Source organism: Dendrobates tinctorius, unplaced genomic scaffold, assembly GCF_039654945.1.
Source record: "Dendrobates tinctorius isolate UK_male_01 unplaced genomic scaffold, ASM3965494v1 ptg000060l, whole genome shotgun sequence".
Classification (NCBI taxonomy): Eukaryota; Metazoa; Chordata; class Amphibia; order Anura; family Dendrobatidae; genus Dendrobates; species Dendrobates tinctorius.
Window position 1 is genome coordinate 42503375 of NW_027361728.1, and position 21799 is coordinate 42525173.

The 21799-nt window shown below is 43.2% G+C and overlaps 1 long non-coding RNA gene across 1 annotated transcript in view; it reads left to right on the plus strand.

The window, feature by feature from the left end:
* Nucleotides 1-9840: 9840 nt before the first annotated feature.
* The window catches only part of LOC141092765 (uncharacterized), a 169954-nt gene continuing 157995 nt past the window's right edge, over nucleotides 9841-21799 (plus strand). Inside the window, exon 1 of the long non-coding RNA XR_012232904.1 lies at nucleotides 9841-9883. This is a non-coding gene — a long non-coding RNA (uncharacterized lncRNA). The remainder of the gene's footprint in view (nucleotides 9884-21799) is intronic.

Below are 21799 nucleotides of genomic sequence, written 5' to 3' on the forward strand. Positions count from 1 at the left end.
GGGTTGTTGTCCCTCAGTAGGATACTGGCTGGATGATTGAGAGGCCTTTGATAAATAGAGTGAGAACGTAACTATAGGATAAACTCCTTAGAACTTTTTTTTCGTAACAAAGATGTATAGGAGAGTGAATCAAGAAGAGAATGAATGCACTCCACACATTAAATGTACCTATATATATTTAGGGGTAAAATTCAAATTCACCAGCTTAGCCAATTTTACCTAAAAGATTTGGATTTGGATTGATTCACAACAAATAAATTTACGGTGAAACTCAATGCTATAAAGCCTCTATTTGCTCAGAAAATATGTGCTTACCACTCTGCGGTTACAATATATCGGATGCAATATATTCCTAAAAGGATTACGATCACATTTTCAACCCACTGTGTTCTAGGACTAAAACAAACATTGCAAAACATTTAAGGCATCCTCAACATATAGTCCATGAATCATTTGTTACTTACCTTGGAAAATCTACAGCAAACCATAAAGGATACCACAGACAACATTACCGCCTTCAAACACTATGAAATCCACTTGAAATTCAATCTAGACAAGTCAATCATGGAATTCAAAACCCTGCGTGCAAACTATTTTTTTAAGGTAATCAACAGGGATGATAATGCAAAAAAAAAAGGACACATGACCCAGCACGAATCACAATAGCAGAAGGTTCATTAATTTAGACTTGCTCTCAGGTACAGCTGAACCAGTTGAGTATATAGCAAAAAAAGAGAAAAAAATATTCAGCCTACCGTACATCAGTGTCCATATAGACCATAAGCGGTCTGATGCCAGGAGATGTTCAGTGCGGTTCAACTGGCGCTATAAATCCAAATCCAAAGGAAAAAATAGGGGGTCTCCAGCACCAAAATTAGTGAAAAAAGATAAAATTCACATTTATTAGGAAGGTTTTAAAATCATATTAATAAGCCACTATGACAGGCAAGGCTACTTACACGTTTCAGACAGATACTACATGTCCTTAGTCATAGGTATATCTTATCAAAACTAGGAAGCTTAAATAAATGAATACATGAGGAGACTGCAGAGTGAACATCCAGTTTCAGGTAATTAATTAGCTCCACCTTAGTCAGACCTAAGCAATTAATGCTGCTAAGCAAAGCTAACATATAAATAAGAAATATATGTATGCAGACATAAATGAATAAATGCAAAAACAGCAATAAACCATAAATCACAATAGACATAAATAGATGAATATTGCAAAAAAAAATTGATATTACATTATATATTGCAAATCTGATCTATAATTTAAACCTTTCGGTGCACGAATTTGTTGGTACGCCAGATACTTAGACGATTTGGTGATTATCTGGCGTACTAACTCACAAAACGATGTACAGATGTCTAAATTTGAAATTCAAGGTGGATATTCATAAAAATTCTGCTCTTTTTTGGATGTTTTTCTACATGGAGATGATAAGACAGGTTTGATCACCACTGCTTTATATAGAAAATCTACAAGCGGTAATTCTACATTACATGCTACTAGTTCACACACGGCTAATACCATCCGTAATTTACCTATTGGAGAATTTGTGAGGGCACGTAGATTGTGTTCGACTGAAATTTCCTTTCATTCAGAATGTGGAGTTATATTTGATAGACTGATACAGAGAGGGTACTCTAATAAATCTCTTAAGAGGGCTTTATTTATTGCTACTAAAAAATTAAGATGAGATTTGTTGAGGGATAATGAACCAGGATTAGATGATAAAAATCAGCTTACATTTTCTACCCAATATAGTCTGGATTTTATTAACATATAAAAGGCTTTTCTTAAATATATACTTATGTTGGAACAGGATCTAATTCTGTAGAAAATTCTGTCAAATGGTGTGAACGTTGTAGCTAGAAAATCCACGAATTTGGGCAATTTGCTATCACCAAGTTTGTATATCACCCCTAGAAACAGTAATATGTGGCTCAGCACAGTGGGTTCACTTAGGTGTGGTACCTCCAGATGTAATCTGTGCAGATATATGGCTAATTGTAAAGAGTTTTCGAATAATAAATGGTAACATTTATAAGATAAAACATTTATAAACTGTTCAACAACTTATGTAGTGTATTTAGCTAGCTGTGAAGCATGCAGCAAATGTTATGTTGGTTGTACATCACGTAAGTTAAAGAAACGATTAGCTGAACATATTTCTCCTTCTGCCCCTGTGGAGACTACTGATCGCTATAGCAATAAAAGACCTAGCTCTGGTTTATCAAAACACTTCTCAGAAGTGCATGGCGGTGATCTATCTACGTTGTCCGTGAGGGGCATAGAGAGAATTATCAGAGCAGAGCGAGGTGGTGATTGGTTTGCTGCACTATTATCAGCTGAGGCTAAATGGATCCTGCTTCTTGATGCTCGTGCACCGAAAGGTTTAAATTATAGATCAGATTTGCAATATATAATGTAATATGCGTTTTTTTTTTTTTTGCAATACTCATCTATTTATGTCTATTGTGATTTATGGTTTATTGCTGTTTTTGCACGTATTCATTTAGGTCTGCATACATATATTTCTTATTTATATGTTAGCTTTGTTTAGCAGCATTAATTGCTTAGGTCTGACTAAGGTGGAGCTAATTAATTACCTGAAACTGGGTGTTCACTCTGCAGTCTCCTCATGTATTCATTTATTTAAGCTTCCTAGTTTTGATAACATATACCTATAACTAAGTACATGTAATATCTGTCTGAAATGTGTAAGGTAGCCTTGCCTGTCATTGTGGCTTATTGATATGATTTTAAAACCTTCCTAATAAATGTGAGTTTTATCTTTTTTCACTATTTTTGGTGCTGGAGACCCCCTCTTTTTTCCTTTGGATTCCAGTTGAGTATAACATACCGAATATTTTCTAAAAAGCACTTTTATTTTTGGTCAATGCTTCAACACATTTCAAGCAGGAGCTGCACTGTTTTTTAAAAACGTTTAAATATTTTTCAGAGGATAATCTGCAAGGACAGGTTCCTCTCCCCTGTGTACCAGTCTGTCATTGTAAATTTGTTTACTGTTAACAATATCTATAACTTTGTATGTAACCCCCCCTTCGCATGTACAGCACTGTGGAATTAATGGTGCAATGTAAATAAATAATAATAACAATAATAATAATATCTGATTACATCATAGACAGTCTTGGTCAACAACCCCCAGTGCCCTTCCTCCTAACTGCCCTGCCCTCCTCCTCTAAAACCAACTTTTCCACCATTACAGAAGATCGAATCTCCACTCTACTCTCAAGATCAGATCGACTCTCCACTCTACTCTCAAGACCACATCTCACGACCTGTGTACTTGACCCGATCCCATCCCACTTCATCCAAAACCTCACCACAGTCTTCATCCCAACCCTAACCCACCTCTTCAACCTGTCACTAATAACTGGTGTTTTCCCCTTAGGCTTTAAACATGCCTCAATCACACCTATCCTCAAAAAGCCCTCTCTTGACTCATCCTCTGTATCTAGCTATCGCCCTATATCACTTCTCCACTATGCCTCAAAACTACTGGAACAACATGCACATCTTGAACTGTCCTCCCACCTCTCTTCTTGCTCCCTCCTTGACCGATTACAATCTGGCTTCCGGCCACACCACTCCACTGAAACTGCCCTAACTAAGGTCACCAATGACCTACTAGCTGCCAAGGCCAAGTGACACCACTCTGTCCTTCTCCTCCTGGACCTGTCCTCTGCCTTCGACACAGTGGACCATTCCCTATTACTACAGACCCTCTCATCTCTTGGAATCACAGACTTGGCCCTATCTTGGATTGTGTCTTACCTAACAGACTGGATATTCAGTGTCACCCACTCGCACTCCACCTCTTCACCGCGTCCCCTATCCGCCGGAGTCCCGCAAGGTTCAGTCCTAGGGCCCCTGCTCTTCTCCGTTTACACCTTTGGCCTCGGACAGCTCATAGAATCTCATGGCTTTCAGTAGTACCTCTATGCTGATGACACACAGATCTACATCTCTGGACCAGATATCACCTCCCTACTAAACAGACTCCCTCAATGTCTGTGTGCTATTTCATCCTTCTTCTCCGCTAGTTTTCTAAAACTTAATATGGACAAAACAGACTTAATCATCTTTCGCCCATCTCACGTGACCCCCCCAATGGACCTATCCATTAAAGTAAACGGCTGCCCACTCTCTCCAGTCCCACAAGCTCGCTGCCTCGGGGTTATCTTTGACACTGATCTCTCTTTCAAACCACATATCCAAGCCCTTTCCACTTCCTGCTGACTTCAACTCAAAAATATTTCACGGATCCATACATTCCTCAACCAAGAATCTGCAAAAGCCCTAGTCCATGCCCTCATCATCTCCCGCCTTCACTACTGCAACCTCCTGCTCTGTGGCCTCCCCTCTAACACTCTCGCACCCCTCCAATCTATTCTAAACTCTGCTGCCTGACTAATTCACTGTCCCCCCGCTATTCCCCAGCCTCTCCCCTCTGTCAATCCCTGCACTGGCTCCCCATTACCCAAAGACTCCAGTTCAAAACCCTAACCATGACATACAAAGCCATCCACAACCTGAGTCCTCCATACATCTGTGACCTCGTCATCCGGTACTTACCTGCATGAAACCTCTGATCCTCACAAGATCTCCCACTGTACTCCCCTCTTATCTCCTCTTCCCTCAATCACATACAAGACTTCTCCCGCACATCCCCCCTACTCTACCACAACATATCAGCCTCTCGCCTACCATGGAAACCTTCAAAAAGAACCTGAAGACCTACCTCTTCCGACAAGCCTACAATCTGAAGTAACCACCGATCCACCAAACTGCTGCATGACCAGCTCTACCCTTGCCTACTGTATCTTCACCCATTCCTTGTAGATTATGAGCCCTCGCGGGCAGGGTCCTCTCTCATCCTGTACCAGTCGTGACTTGTATTGTTTAAGATTACTGTACTTGTATGCATTATGTATACCCCTCCTCACATGTACAGTGCCATGGAATAAATGGCGCTATAATAATAAATAATAATAATATATCTACCATGGCAACAAGCTTTTCACCTTAGAGAAGTTAGAGGTACAAATACCAAGATGCTTCAAACTACCAAAGATCCATCAAAGCATTGAAATATATTTATCCCTGATTGAAAACATCATGAAATCTGAAGATTACCAAAGGATAACATATTTCAAGAAGCACCAAAAAATGAATGGAAACAAAGTGCTGAAGAGATCTGAAGTGGCTATTGCAGCTATTTGGTAAATTCAAAAAAGTTCATTTTTTTAATTAATGTACACTCTGCACCCAATCCTGACTGACAAAAAACAGAAATGTAGAAATTTTTGCAAATTTATTAAAAAAGAAAAACTGAAGTATCACATGGTCATAAGTATTCACACCCTTTGCTCAGACACTCATATTTAAGTCACTTGCTATCCATTTCCTTGTGATTCTCTTTGAGATGGTTTTATTCCTTAATTTTAGCCCAGCTGTGTTTAATTAAAGTGATAGGACTTGATTTGTAAAGGCACACACCTGTCTATATAAGGCCTCACAGTTCACAGTGCATATCAGACCAGATGAGAAACATGAGGTCAAAGGAACTGGCCAAGGAGCTCAGAGACAGAATTGTGGCAACACACACATCTGGCCAAGGTTACAAAAGAATTTCTGCAGTACTCAAGGTTCCCAAGAGCACAATGGCCTCCATAAACCTTAAATGGGAGAAGTTTGGGACCACCAGAAGTCATCCTATACCTGGCCCTTCAGCAAAGCTGAGCAATTGTGGGAGAAGAACCTTGGTGAGAGATGTAAAAAAGAATCCTAAGATCACTGTAGCTAAGCTCCACATATGCAGTAGGAAGATGGGAGAAAGTTCCATAAAGTCAACTATCACTGCAGCCCTCCACCAGTCAGGCCTTTATGGCAGAGAGGCCCAAAGGAAGCCACTCCTCAGTGCCAGACATATGAAAGCCCGCACAGAGTTTGCTAAAAAACACATGAAGGACTCCGAGACTATGAGAAACAAGATTCTTGGGTCTGATGAGACAAAGATAGAACTTTTTGGTGATAAATTTAAGCAAAATGTGGGGAGAAATCCAGGCACTGCTCATCACCTGCCTAATACAATCTCAACAGTGAAACATGGTAGCGGCAGCATCATGCTATGGGGTTTTTTTTCAGCTGTGGGGACAGAACAACTGGTTGCAATTGAAGGAGACATGAATACGGCCAAGTCCAGCGATATCCTGGATGAAAACCTCTTCCAGAGTGCTATGGACCTCAGACTTGGCCGAAGGTTCACCTTCCAACAAGGCAATGACCCTAAGCACACAGCTAAAATAACAAAGGAGTGGCTTCAGAACAACTCTGTGACCATTCTCGAATGGCCCAGCCAGAGCCCTGACCTGAACCCAATTGAGCATCTCTGGAGAAGACCTGAAAATGCCTGTCCACCAACATTCACCATCCAACCTGACAGAACTGGAAAGGATCTGGAAGGAAGAATGGCAGAGGATCCCCAAATCCAGGTGTGAAAAGCTTGTTGCATCATTCCCAAGAAGACTCATGACTGTACTAACTCAAAAGGTTGCTTCTACTAAATGCTGAGCGAAGGGTCTGAATACTTATGACCATGTGATATTTCAGTTTTGCTTTTTTAATAAATTTGCAAAAATTTCTACTTTTCTGTTTTCTTTTCAGTCAAGATCGGGTGCAGACTGTACATTAATGAGAAAAAAAAAGAAATTTTTTGAATTTACCAAATGGCTGTGTAACGCTCGCACCCTGACTGGTTGGCGTGAGTGTGGGGGTGTGGCCCCACTGTACCACAAACCAGACTACCCTGGAAGGGGCATGACTTAGCAGCTGCTTTGGAGTTCACTGGATCCTCTAATGGTGAGGTCTGGCTTGTGCGGCAGGTAGCTGCCAGGTACCACATCAGGGCGGTGTCTGGCTGTAACAGCTGATCCCACTGGGGGATGGAACGCTAGGACAGATGTGGGTAACAGGCTCAATTGGCACACAGGTAGGTGAGCAAGGCTGGTACACTTGTGAGTAGGTGGGCATGGCAGGTACTCGGGCAGGCAAACGGGCGCTACTGGTGCTCTGGCAGATGGGCACAGCTGAGACACTGGCAGGCAGGCATGGCTGAGACACTGGCAGGTGAGCATGACTGAGACACTGGCAAGTGGGCACAACTGGGACAGAAGGGGCAGGAACTGACTTGGGAAGGACAGAAACATGGAGTAGAATGAACGGTATATGGGAACCGATGCGGACCTGTTCAGACTGGATGAGCTGGAACTGATTCAGAGAGGACAGAAACACGGAAAAGTATGAATGGTATATGGGGAAAGGTAGGAGCCTGTTCAGACAGGAGGGACAGGAACCGGTAGGCACCAGTTTAGACTAGAGGGCAGAACCGTAAGGTGCAGAGCAAAGGGCGGAGCAGATCCACAGGATGCAGAGCAAAGAGTAAAGCAGAGCAGAAGGGTGCAGAGCAGAGCTGCAGGGTGTGAAGCAAAGAGCGGAGCAGAGCCACATGGTGCGGAGCAAAGAGCAGAGCAGAGCCGCAGGGTGCAGAGCAAAGTGTGGAGCAGAGCCGCAGGGTGCAGAGCAAAGAGCAGAGCCGCAGGGTGCAGAGCAAAGAGCAGAGCAGAGCCACAGGGTGCAGAGCAAACAGCGGGGCAGAGCCGCAAGGTGCGGAGTAAAAAGCAGAGTAGAGCCGCAGAGTGTGGAGCAGAGCCGCAGGGTATGGAGCAAAGATCAGGATAAAGAGCAGAGTGCAAAGCAAAGTTGCAGGATGCAGTGCAGAGTGCAGAGCAAAGTCACAGGATGCAGAGACCACAAGGAAACACACAGCGGAATAGGAAAGGCAACAGACAGGGATACAAACGGACACAGGTAGAAGACTCAGTTCAGAAAAGGTCAGGTGTTGGATAAGGTACAGGAATAGGACACAGTACAGACAAGGATGGACATGAGAACAAATGCAGGACAAGGATTCAGGCCTGAGTATGCAGCCCTCAGGAAGGCAGGAGCACAAGACACATATAGCACAGTAACAGGTCTGGGAATGCAGCCCCCAGAGAAGGCAGAAAACAGAGACGGGACCTAGCAACTCAGCAGCAAGACACTGACTGAGAGAAATCATTGCTCAGGCATCCTCAAGTAGGAGAGGATGCCTTAATTACCTGAGGCCTCTTGGCAATTGGCTGGAGACACATTAGGAAGGTGCACACTGACCCTATAAGAAACAGGAAGTGCCAGGCCACTGCCCTAAGCACACAGCCAGGAAGTAAGTTGGTTTGTAAGGCAGGTGGGGGATGGGAGGCCATGCAGTGATGCCGGCAGGGTTATTACAGGTTGCAATGAAGCAAAGAGTGAAAAATTTAAAGGGATCTTAATACTTTCCGTACCCATTGTATATAAACCCATACTTTAAACACCCAGTATGCATTACAATGAAAAATATACAGTGGACAATTGCAAGGTGCAGGGGGCATTTGTTCAGATTTTTTCTAAGTGGCACATTTTTTAAATCCAGGTTGAAAATTATTAATCCCCCAGGCATGGGACAGAACGACAGAGAGATGAGGGATATTGTTTTTTTTTAATTATTTTACTTTTATTGCAGGAGACAGTGGAGTCAGTGGAATTAGGCATTAGGTGAATATAACTGTGTTTATTATTTTTAAATAAAAATAGAAAATGGTGTTTTGTTTTGTTTCTAATAAAGGACTTTATTCTGGCTGTGTATTTATTTACCATACAACTAGAGGTTTTTTGTTCTATGCAGGTATCTATTGGAGGTTGTTACTGCCTCCATTCTGACTTTGCACCCCACCCATCAGCCCAAGGGTGTTTGTAAAAAGCTCTGGTTCCTACCAGCCTACTTAAATATGCAGGTTTGTAACCCAGGAGAGGTATGATTGCCCATTCATACTGTACAGTTAAAGCACAAGAGAGGCATGTTTTAGATGATAGGACCCATCAGAGAAGAGTTACTTTGTCACGGTTGATGGGTTCACATGAATTGGCCACTTTATGCGCTAAGAACCTTCACTTTTGTAAGTAATTTTTATTTTTTTTCCTTTTTTTCCAGTTTAATAAGCAATTATGATAGATTTTGTGTTCACACATATATTGTTCTCCACAGAGTGCTACTGCATTCCTCCTTTTTGCAAGTTATGTATTCATTGCAGTAGTCACCTGTTCACACTATATGGAGGTGCTGGTCAGTTTTTTTGTTCTATGGAGTTATCTATTGGAGATTATTTGCAGTTGTCTATTGTTATTATCTGTAGAGTTATAGCACAAGAGAGTCATGTTTTAAATGATAGAACCTATCAAAGAAAAGTCACCTTGTCACAGTTGATGGGCTCACATGAATTGGCCAATTTATGCCCTAAGAACCTTCACTTTTGTAAGTAATTTTAAAATTTTTATTTTACTTTTTATTACAGTATACTAAGCAATTATGATAGATTTTGTGTTCGCACATCTATTGGTCTCTACAGAGTGCTGCTGCGTTCCTCCTTTTTGCAAGATATAATCCAACAACAACAAATCTCATATATAAACTATTAAGCACAATTTGAGATCAAATAGAGTTTTTCAAGCATAGTGTATTTTATTGAAGTAATTATAAACAGAGCATGCTAAACAAAGACTGCATCTATAGTTTCTCGGACTTCATGAACTAGATGAGTCATCCATGACGTAGTTTGAACACAATTGCGCATGTGTAGAAACCTATGCTTTTTTTACTCAGCGACGTGGCTCATTGGTTGACCGCATTATATATACTAAATCCGGGGCACAATTAAGCCACGCCTCCTGAAGAAGCTGCGGCAGGCTGTGCAGCAGTGTTTCACATTCCATGTAAGTGTTAAAAATGATTTCAACACTTGAACTTTATTTTAGCATCTTAATAGATGCAGTCTTTGTTTATCATGTTTGCACTTTATATATACTGTTTGCAATTTGTGCAAAACGCCTATTTGGCATATTAATATATGGCATGAAAGCAATTTTATAAACAGCATTCCATCCTGTTTAGTGATTAGAGGTTACACCTTACTTTGGTACTGCACACTATTTAAACAGGTTTGAGCTGTTTAATTATCTTATATTAGCTAACTGCAGAAATTAATGAGGTACTTTTACTTATTTTTTACTATTGTTTCAATGTGCTATTTGAAATATTATTATATTGCTGTCAGCTGCAACCTGCATCAGTATTTATGCTCTGTTTATAATTACTTCAATAAAATACACTATGCTTGAAAAACACTATTTGATCTCAAATTGTGCTTAATAGTTTACATATGAGATTTGTTGTTGTTGGATTATATTTGAGTGAGTTTCTTATTCACTTTGTTTCCTGGTATATGGGGAACTTTTGTATTTTTTTGCAAGATATGTATTCATTGCAGTAAGCACCTGTTCACACTGTATGGAGGTGCTGGTCAGTTTTTCTTGTTCTAGGCAACCATAGAGTTAGTAATGGATATGTCTTTTAGACGCCTCTCCATTAGTAAACCGTTGGCTTGATGTCACCTAACAATACAAAGGTGACATCCACCCCACAAATATGAGCCCCACTTGCCACCAGTACAGGGCAAGTAGGAAAAGTCGGGCTGCTATTTTTAAGCTGAGGGGTCAATATCCATGACCCCTTACCAGCCTGAGAATACCAGCCCCCAGCTGTCTGCTTTAGCAAAGCTGGTTGTCAAAAAAGAGGGACCCTGTTTTTTTTTTTAATTATTTATTTAAATAATTACAAAATATGGTGTGGAGATCCCTCTATTCTTGATAACCAGCCTTGATAACACTGACAGCTGAGGGTTGCAGCCCCCAGCTATCAGTTTTGTCTGGCTAGTTATACAAAATACTGGGGAACCCATTCCTTTATTTAATTAATTTATTTATAGCACAGGCAGCGGGTGAGGAATGATCCCATCAGCCGCTCCAGCTTTCACTGTTATTAGCAGCAGGTGTAAGCTGATGGGAGTAATAATCCGAAAAGCCACCATCTGCTGTCATTGTTCTCACTTGAATACAACTCTCATATTTCTCCCCTGCTCGTGCTGATTGCCGGCAGAGCAGGAGAGAATGATGAGAGTCGTCTTCAGCACCAGGTGCTTACTGTACTGCTGCTTCCCTGGCGCCCGCCGTGTGGTACTGATGCGGCACATGGGTGGCACACAGTTGCCACACGTATTACACATACGAGCACTGACATCTCTACTTCACACTAGACCTTGGAAATCAAGGTCCCAAAGTCTGGAGGAAGAGTGGAGAGACGGACAATCCAAGTTGCTTAAGGTCTAGTGTGAAGTTTCCACAATCAGTAATGGTTTGGGAGCCATGCCATCTGCTGTTATAGGTACACTGTGTTTTATCAAGACCAAAGTCAGCGCAGTCATCTACCAGGAAATTTTAGAGCATTTCATGCTTCCCTCTGCCAACAAGCTTTTTTGGAGTTGAAAATTTCATTCTCCAGCAGGACTTGGTACCTGTCCACACTGCCAAAAGTACCAATGCCCAGTTTAAAAACAACAGTATCACTGTGCTTGATTGGCCAGCAACTCGCCTGACAATAACCCCGTAGAGAATATATGGGGTATTGTAAAGAGTTAGATGAGACACAATAGACCCCACAATGCAGTCGAGCTGAATGCTGTTATTAAAGCAACCTGGGCTTCCATAACACCTCATCAGTGCCACAAGCTGATCGCCTCCATGCCACGCTGCATTGATGCAGTAATTGATGCCAAAGTAGCCCTGATCAAGTATTGAGTGCATTTACTGAATATACATTTCAGTAGGCCAACATTTCAGTTTTTAAAATCATTTTTCAAGCCAGTGTTATAAAATATTCTAATTTATTGAGATAATGAATCGGGTTTCCATTGGCTGTAAGCCATAATCATCAACATTAACAGAAATAAACACTTGAAATACATCACTCTGTTTGTAATGACTCTATATAATATCTGAGTTTCAATTTTTGCATTGAAGAACTGAACTAAATTACCTTTTTGATGATATTCTAATTTTGTGAGATACACCTATATTTATTCTATATATTCTATTCTAACCTGTAACGCTGTGATATTACTGTACACGGCAGATGAATTGCTGGCTTTTCATCTACAGTTGGAAAAAAAGTATTTAGTCAGCCACCAATTATGTATGTTGGCCCATTCCTCCATACAAATCTCCTCTAGAGCAGTGATGTTTTGGGGATGTTGCTGGGCAACACGGACTTTCAAATCCCTCCAAAGGTTTTCTATGGGATTGAGATCTGGAGACTGGCTAGGCCACTCCAGGACTTTTATATGCTTCTTACGAAGCCACTCCTTCATTGCCCTAGCGGTGTGCTTGGGATCATTATCATGCTGAAAGACACATCCATGTTTCATCTTCAATGCCGTTGCTGACAGAAGGAGGTTTGCACTCAAAATCTCATGATACATGGCCCCATTCATTCTTTCATGTGCACGGATCAGTCATCCTGGTCCTTTTGCAGATAAACAGTCCCTAAGCATGATGTTGCCACCCCCATGCTTCACAGTAGATATGGTGTTCTTTGGATGCAACTCAGCTCTCTGTCTACTCCAAACACGACAAGCTTTGTTTCTACCAAACAGTTCTACTTTGGTTTTATCAGACCATATGGCATTTTCCCAATACTTTTCTGGATAATCCAAATGCTCTCTAGCACACTTCAGACAGGCCCAGACATGTACTGACTTAAGCAGGGGAACGCGTTTGGCTCTGCAGGATCTGAGTCCCTGGCGGCGTAGTGAGTTACTGATGGTAGTTTTTGTTACGGTGGTCCCAGCTCTATGCAGGTCATTCACTAGGTCCCACGTGTGGTTTTGGGATTTTTGCTCACCGTTCTTGTCATAATTTTGACCCCACCGGGTGAGTCTTGCTTGGAGCCCCAGATCGAGCGACATTATCAGTGGTTTCGTATGTCTTCCATTTTCTTATTGCTTCCACAGTTTATTTTATCACAACAAGCTGCTTGCCAATTGCAGACTCAGTCTTCCCAGACTGGTGCAGGGCAACAATTGTGTTTCTGGTGTCCTTGGTGTCCTTCGACAGCTCTTTGGTCTTCACAATAGTGGAGTTTGAAGTGTTACTGTTTTAGGTTGTGGATAGAGTTGAGCGAAACGGGTCGGTCAAATTCATAAGTCGCCGACTCTCGCTAAAGTCGGGTTTCATGAAACGAAACCTGACCATAGCATGAGGTTGGCCATGAGATCGGCGACCAGAGCGCCAAAGTCGCGTTTCAAATGATGCTTCCAGTGCCCTTTTTCAGTCAATGATGGAGGACGCACACTGTGGGCAATGCGAAGACATGGGCAGCGGTTACCACCATCTTTGAGAAGGGCATGCAAGTGATTGGCTTGCTTTGTGTGGCGTCACAGGGGCTATAAAAGGGCGTGCACGCCGACCGCCATCTTACTTCTGCCGATCTTAGCATTAGGGAGAGGTTGCTGCTGCTGATTCTGAATAAAGGAGAGCGTTAGGCAGGAAATAAGAACAAAAAAACTGCTTCTGCTGGTAGTGATTTTCACTGTACAGCACAACAGTTTGTGTGCAGTGACAGGGGAGGCTATATTTTTGTGCCTCAGCTTTGTTGGTTATTAGGCTGCCATATAAGGCTCCCTGATAGCTGCATTGCTGTTTGCACACTGCTGTGCAAACTGCTTTTTTAAAAGCAAAAATACTTTTCTTCCTCTTTTCTGCACAGTTACCAAGCGTTCATTTTTCCACACTTTTGTGTGCAGCAGTCCTGCTTATTAGGCTGCCTGCTGCCATACCTGGACTGAGAGCATCATTGTCAGCCTCCTAAAATCTCTAGGGAGCTTCCAATTCACATTCTCCCCAATACTATATACACCTTGTACTTTGTCATACACCAGCCAATTTCAGCCTGTTAAATTGAGGTGTAATCTATAATGGGCCTGAGATAATAGTTCAGCCTCCTAAAATCTCTAGGGAGATTCAAATTCTCCCCAATACTATATGCACCTTGTACTTTGTCATACACCAGCCCATTTCAGCCTATTAAATTGAGGTGTAATCTATAGTGGGCCTGAGATAATAGTTCAGCCTCCTAAAATCTCTAAGGAGATTCACATTCTCCCCAATACTATATACACCTTGTACTTTGTCATACACCAGCCCATTTTAGCCTATTAAATTGAGGTGTAATCTATAGTGGGCCTGAGATAATAGTTCAGCCTCCTAAAATCTCTAGGGAGATTCACATTCTCCCCAATACTATATACACCTTGTACTTTGTCATACACCAGCCAATTTCAGCCTGTTAAATTGAGGTGTAATCTATAGTGGGCCTGAGATAATAGTTCAGCCTCCTAAAATCTCTAGGGAGATTCAAATTCTCCCCAATACTATATACACCTTGCACTTTGTCATACACCAGCCAATTTCAGCCTGTTAAATTGAGGTGTAATCTATAGTGGGCCTGAGATAATAGTTCAGCCTCCTAAAATCTCTAGGGAGCTTCCAATTCTCCACAATATATACACCTTGTATCTTGTTTTACAGTACCATATAGCTGATGGTATTTTGGGTACATTTTTCCAAAAATGAGGAAGTATGGTGGAAGAGGCCGTAGAAGTGGGCGGGAGTTGCCAGCTGGTACTGATGGTGGTGGGGGTGGTGCTGCATCTGCTGGTAGTGGCAAAAGCACAATAGCACCTAAGGCAGGAGGTGTTGAGCCTGCGTCATCATCTGGCTCCACAAGGCCTTGAAGGCTTCCTTTTCTGGAAGTAGGTAAACCGCTTTCAAAGCCGGAGCTTCAGGAACAAGTTTTGGCTTACATTGCTGACACAACCTCCAGCTCTATCGCCTCCTCTTCTGAAGTTTCAAAAAATAAAAGCACTGAGTCGTCAGTGGAGGCTCCTGGTAAGGAACAACACCTTTCCTTGTGTCCTTCACCCCTACCAAAAGTGAAGGATGCGGCAGGCCGCACTACAGATTACTCCATGGAGCTCTTTTCACATACCATGCCTGGGTTATCAAGTCAAATCGTGAATTCCTCAGTCCAAGATGAATCTGACATGGCGTGCACTGATGCACAGCCACTGCTAGATTTTTCTGCTGGTACATTCACTCAGTGTACTGAGCCAGAATCTGACCCTGATGAAACTCAGGTGCCCCATCCCGCATACTATACCACCTTACACGGTGACAAAGAGGAAAGTGCAGATGAAAATGCAGGTTCCTTGAGCAGGTGGGGGGGCATACTCATGGGTGACGGCATTGGCACAGGGCCCCTCAGAGTACGCAAAAGTGTCTCTGCCGGTGGGAGGGTCCACCTGCCATCAGACAAACCGCCGTACTATGAGGGGCCCTGTGCCAGTGCCGTCGCCAATGAGTGGGCCCCCCCTGCTTGCTCAGGATCACAGCACTTGCAAAGTTGAAATACCTCTCCCTGCTCCACCGCAGTGACGTCTTCCGCTTTTCCTGACAGTGACATTCTGGTCAGAGAGCGTGATGACATCACGTCTGTACACCCTCTGCCTAAACACTCCAAGTGCAGATAGATGTAAGATGGGGACGACGAGGAGTCCAGAGTACAGGGATTCCCTAGCGAGGAGACTTATATAATTGTTTTAAAGGTTGGGAGCAATTTTTGGGGAGCACTATACTCTGGAGAATGATATATGGGGCCCACCATACACTGGAGCATTCCAAAAGTGGACATCAGACACTGGAGCAGCATTTACAGGGTCCATTATACACTGGATCATTAGAAATGGTGCCCATTATATATGTAGCATTATTTGGGCCCATAAGACACTGGAGCATCATCCATGGGGCCCATCATATACTGGAGCATTGTAAATGGGGCAGATTATACATGGAGCATTATTTGGACCAATCATACACTAGCGCATCATCCGTGAGGCCCATCATATGCTGGAGCTTTCCAAATGGGGGACATCAGACACTGGATCAGCATTTACAGGGCCCATTATACACTGGAGCATTAGAAATTGGGCCCATTATATTTGGAGCATTATTTGGGCCCATAAGACAGTGGAGCTTCATCCATGGGGACCAACATATACTGTAGCATTATGTGGAGCTCATCATATACTGTATCGAACATTATATGAGACCAATGATTTTGTATGGAGAAATATAAGGGCCTCATTACTCTGTATAGCGCACTATGCGGTGGCCATAGTACTGTATGGAGTAATATACTGTCCGTTTTTGGAGCTATTGGAGAATTTAAAATGGATAACAGTCATGTGATGTAAGAAGTGAAGTATTTTTCATTGTACTATACCGCTATCTCTCTGCCGTATCAGAGGATCATGAATTGTGGCATGTGTTAAAGGAGCCCAGTGACACTCTTTGGCCCTGGGCCCACGAAAATCTAGAGCCAGCTCTACCCCCGCACAACTTTAGCCAAATAACCCCCATTGTTCAATGCCTAACTATTATTATAAAGTAAATTAAGGTTGACAAGCTTAAGTAATAAGAATTGATGTTTTTGACATTAAAATGGGCACTGTAGGTGTGTTTCCTGTCCTCCAATCACTGCCGACTTTTCTTCCCCATTGACTTGCATTGGGTTTCGTGTTTCAGTCGGCCTTCGACTTTTCATGATAATCGGCCGATTGCGTTCGACCCGACTTTTGCGAAAGTCGGGTTTCATGAAACCCGACTCGACCCGAAAAAAGGCAATGTTGCTCATCTCTAGTTGTGGACAGATGTCTTTTATACTGATAACAAGTTCAAACAGGTGCCATTACTACAGGTAATGGGTGGAGGACAGAGGAGCCTCTTGAAGAAGAAGTTACAGGTCTGTGAGAGCCAGAAATCTTGCCTGTTTTTAGGTGACCAAATACTTATTTTACACCATAATTTGCAAGATATATCTTGCAAAATCAGACAAGGTGATTTTCTGGATTTGTTTTCTCATTTTGACTCTCATAGTTGCGATCTACCTATAATGTCAATTAAAGGCCTCTGTCATCTTTTTAAGTTGGAGAACTTGCACAATTGGTGCCTGACTAAATACTTTTTTAATCTAACTATCTATCTATCTATCTATCTATCTATCTATCTATCTATCCCGTCCATTTCAGCTTCTTTCTCATGCCCCCAGACCTGTTCGTTCAATCCAGCAGAAAAATATTCAGTTTTGCCATTGATTTGCATTGGATCCATTATTCTGTACGAATACACAGATATTAGAAAGTATTTAGTGATGAGTGAGTATGCTTGCCACTACTAGGTACTACTTGAGATGCTCGTAGCTCACCGAGTATTTCTGAGGTTGCTCGGCGGGAGCTCGGTCAACGCTCTGAATGTTTGTCTCTCTTTAGAGAGCCAATCAACCTGCAGGGATTGTCTTCCACACACTGTAATGCTGAATCCATGTAGGCTGTGGCATTTCAATGATTGGCTGGCCACACAGCGTCATCAGGTCATCAGACCTGGTGCTGCCATGCTCGTCACAGTCTACTAAGAAATCAACCAGTGTAGGGAGAGTTGCTGCTGACCTAGGGAGAGATTTGCTTGGTTCTTACTTAGTGTGGGTATGCCATGTATTAAACACATAAACATCTCAACTAACAGACCTTCTGAGGACTAATAAAACTGCATAGATATCAGTGCTAGGCAGGCAGGAAGTGTATGTGGCAGACTGCAGTGCATATAGCAAGAGGGTCCATTCCAGTTCTGTCTGCTGCTGCTATTACACATATTTGTAGACATACCCCCATGTATCAGGGGTCATTAATATTTTTTTACAGGCCAGCTATTTCAAACTGTGGTTTGTCCGTCACGTGGATCAGAGATAAAAAGTGCACTCAAAATTCTGCCATTTCTGGCCTCCTCCCTTTAAATTTTGTTGCAGTGTGTTAGCGAAGTTATTGACACCAGTTTGCTGGTAAAAATAGTTACCTACAGGCCAGCTGTTTACAACTGTGGTTTGTCCGTCACATGGATCACATATAACTGCACTCAAAATTCTGCCATTTCTGCTCTCCAATTAATTTTTGTTGAAGTGTGTAAGCAAAGTTATTGACAACAGTTTGCTGGTAAAAATAGTTACCTACAGCCCAGCTATTTCAAACTGTGGTTTGTCCGTCATACGGATAAGACATAAAAAGTGCACTTAAAATTCTGCCATTTCTGGACTCCCTTTAAATTTTGTTGCAGTGTGTTAGTGAAGTTATTGACACCAGTTTGCTGGCAAAAATACATATAGGCCAGCTACATTGTCAAAAAATTAAAGGGAACACTTAAACAGAATATAACTCCAAGTAAATCAAACTTCTGTGAAATCAAACTGTCCACTTAGGAAGCAACACTGATTGACAATCAATTTCACATGCTGTTGTGCAAATGGAATAGACAACAGATGGAAATTATTGGCAATTATCAAGACACACTCAATTAAGGAGTGGTTCTGCAGGTGGGAACAACAGACCACATCTCAGTACCACTGCTTTCTGGCTGATGTTTTGGTCACTTTTGAATGTTGGTTGTGCTTTCACACTTGTGGTAGCATGAGACAGACTCTACAACCCACACAAGTGGCTCAGGTAGTGTAGCTCATCCAGGATGGCACATCAATGCGAGCTGTGGCAAGAAGGTTTGCTGTGTCTATCAGCGTAGTGACCAGAGGCTGGAGGCACTACCAAGAGACAGTGTATTTCAAACTGCTGTTTGTCCGTCACACGGATCACATATAAGTTTCCTCCAAATTCAGCCATTTGTAGTGAACTTGGATGGTGATGGTGCAGAGGCTGAGGCTGTGGGCAAGCTGAAATTGTGCCAAAACAAACACCAACATCTTCCCGCCCGACCTTTCTGTCCAAATTAGTAGGGTACCGCAGCACACCACTATTGAAACCAGAGCAGTGTTGAAAGGTTGTTGGTTGGATAGCGGATAATGCTTCCGGTCACTTTGCCACCATCACCAACACCCTGTCTTCCACACAGTCAAATCTCTGTAGCCGTGAGTCTAGACTGCATATTTCTCACACTGATCCTACTTCCTCCCACCATGATGAGTGCCTGGAGACAACTGATCCCACACTTGGACACTCCAAAAAGCTGTTCACTTTTCCATTTATAGATTCAGGCCTCTCGCCCGGGCCACTTGAAGTGGGGCAAAAGGAGATCGCATATAGCAATGCCCAAATATTTGAGCAGCCATGGTCACATGAATTTGACGGTGGGAAAGTCAGGAGGAGGACCAGGGTGCGGAAGTGGAAGATGAGGTGGTGGATGATATAGTAACTGACCCAAGCTGGCAGGAGGACATGCAGAGCAAGGACAACTTCACACTCCAAAAGACAAGAAGAAGCAGTGTGGTGGTCGCAGATAGTAGGCGGGCAACCAGTCTCCATAACACCAACACCACGGAAGTTGCCAGTATAACTGTTAGATCTTCCCAAGTCTGGTTGTTGTTTAAAGATTCTGCCAATAACCCCAATAAGTCTATTTGCACCACCTGCCAGGCCATCATCTCAAGGGTAGAAAAACTACCAGCCTGACCACCACCAGCTTAATCAGGCACATGGCAGCAAAGCACCCAACTTTGTGGGCTGAACCCCAGGGTCCACGAACAGTGTCTGCGGGTGACACCACTGCTTCTACTGCTGTTGTACATGCAAGCCAATCCACCCTGTCCATGGTACATGCGAAGATGCCTCCTGCCCTGCACCTGTCATTGCACACACTCAACTAGCACCATCAGTAAGCATGTCCACATCCTTGTCCCAGTGCAGCTTTCAGTTGTCCATACCCCAGTCCTTGAAATGCAATCACAAATACGCAGCCAACGTTCCACATGCCACACTACTAAATTCACACGTCACGATTGCGCTCAAAATGTTGCCTTTTAGGCTTGTCGAGATGGAAGCTTTCCGCAACATGATGGCAGTGGCTGTCCCTCGGTACTCAATCCCCAGTCGCCACTATTTCTCCCAGTGTGCCTTCCCCGCATTGAACAAGCACGTGTCCCACAACATTAGCCGTGCACTCAATAATGCAGTTACTCGGAAAGTCCACCTAACCATAGACATGTAGACAAGTGCTTGTGAGCAAGGACGGTACATCTAGCTGACATCACACTAGTGGAAGCCGGGACCCAGCCGGACCTTGGGATGGAACACATCCTCCCGACTTCGAGGATTGTGGGCTGTTAGGCTGGCGGAGCACACCAAATAATGAAATGATAATGAGGTGCGTTCGCAGCCTGGTGTCCACCATGCAGAGATGTTAAACTGCAGCTCGGTAATGGCGGACACAGACTGGCAGTATAGCAGAGCCACACGGGTTAACTTCACCCGGTGAACTAGAAGGCGGTGGACCTTGTGCAGTGGACCGAATGGAGGACTTAGTCCCTGAAGTAGCTCGCTGCTGACCAGCATGCATTGCTATAGCTGTGCCAGAGGTGGCAGCAGCAACCAAACCCAGAGTGCTAGTCTGAGCAGCCTCCTCCTCTGCGGCCGGATAGGAATGGGAGACCGCCGAAGGTAAGGCTTGGGATTCCTGCTGTGCAGCGACAGGAACCTGACGCCTAACTGCGGGCCCTAGGTCAATCAAGGTTTCCCCCACAGTCTACAGCTCCTGCACCTCACCCTCCTTCTCTTCAGCCTCCATCTCCAAAATTCCCACATCAGTCACAAGCTGGAAGCACTGCGGCACTTCCTCAGCCAAGCGTCAGCAGGCTGTGCTGAAGCTAATATGCTTCGGTGACAAACCGCGCAATGCTAAAGAGTTGTGGACAGCGCTGAAAGAGCAGGCAGATGTATGGCTGATACCTCTGAACCTACAGCTAGGCATGGGAATGTTTGACAATGGCCGGAACCTGGTGGTGGCTCTGAGGTGAGGCAAGCTCACACACGTACCATGCCTGGCCCATGTGCTTAACCTCGTAGCTCAGCGGTTTCTAAAAACCTACATGGAGCTGACGGATCTGCTTGTCAAAGTACGCTGCTTGTGTGCCCATTTCACAAAGTCTGCAACAGCTTCTGCCACCGTTGCCGTGCTTCAGCAACGTTTGCAGCTTCCGGCTCACTGACTGGTGTGTGATGTCCCCACGCATCTTACTACCAGCATCAACAAGGCCGTCAGAATTCAGTTCCGACTGCACACATAAAACCTCAGGAATGGACATGGAAGTCAGACAAAACTTTGAGGACTCCACCAAGAAGGTGCATGGGGATGTAGCCATAATTAGCAGCACCATCCCGCTTCTCTGTGTTCTGAAACACTCTCTGCTCACAATCAAAGAGGATGCATAGCAGGCAGAGCTTGATGAGAAGGAGCATACCATACACCCTGGACTGAAAATGAAGGATAACGTCACATCCTCATGCAAAATCGGTAAGTATTTTGTGATAATATTTTTTATTTGGGAAACCTGGGGACTGAATTGTAAGGAAAGTACTGTTTTGGCAGTGATGGTATTGATTTTGGGCTCAGAGATTTTAATTAGATTGGTTCTAGATTTGTTCTCTGTAATGTTAGAGGCATTGTTTAGCACTCAAGATAGATATCCTCTATTTTTAAGTTTTGTGCTACACTCCAACATTTCCATGTTGACTTTAATTGTGTCACTACAGTTGCACTTCATTCTTGTTAACTCACGCACCGAAATGTCTTAGATTGTATGTTGTCGATTTCCACTAATTGCATGTAAGATTGTGCTTCCAGACATGGGCTTGGAAAAAGTAGAGGTAGATATAGAAGAATTAATCCTTTCTTATTTGAGGTCTA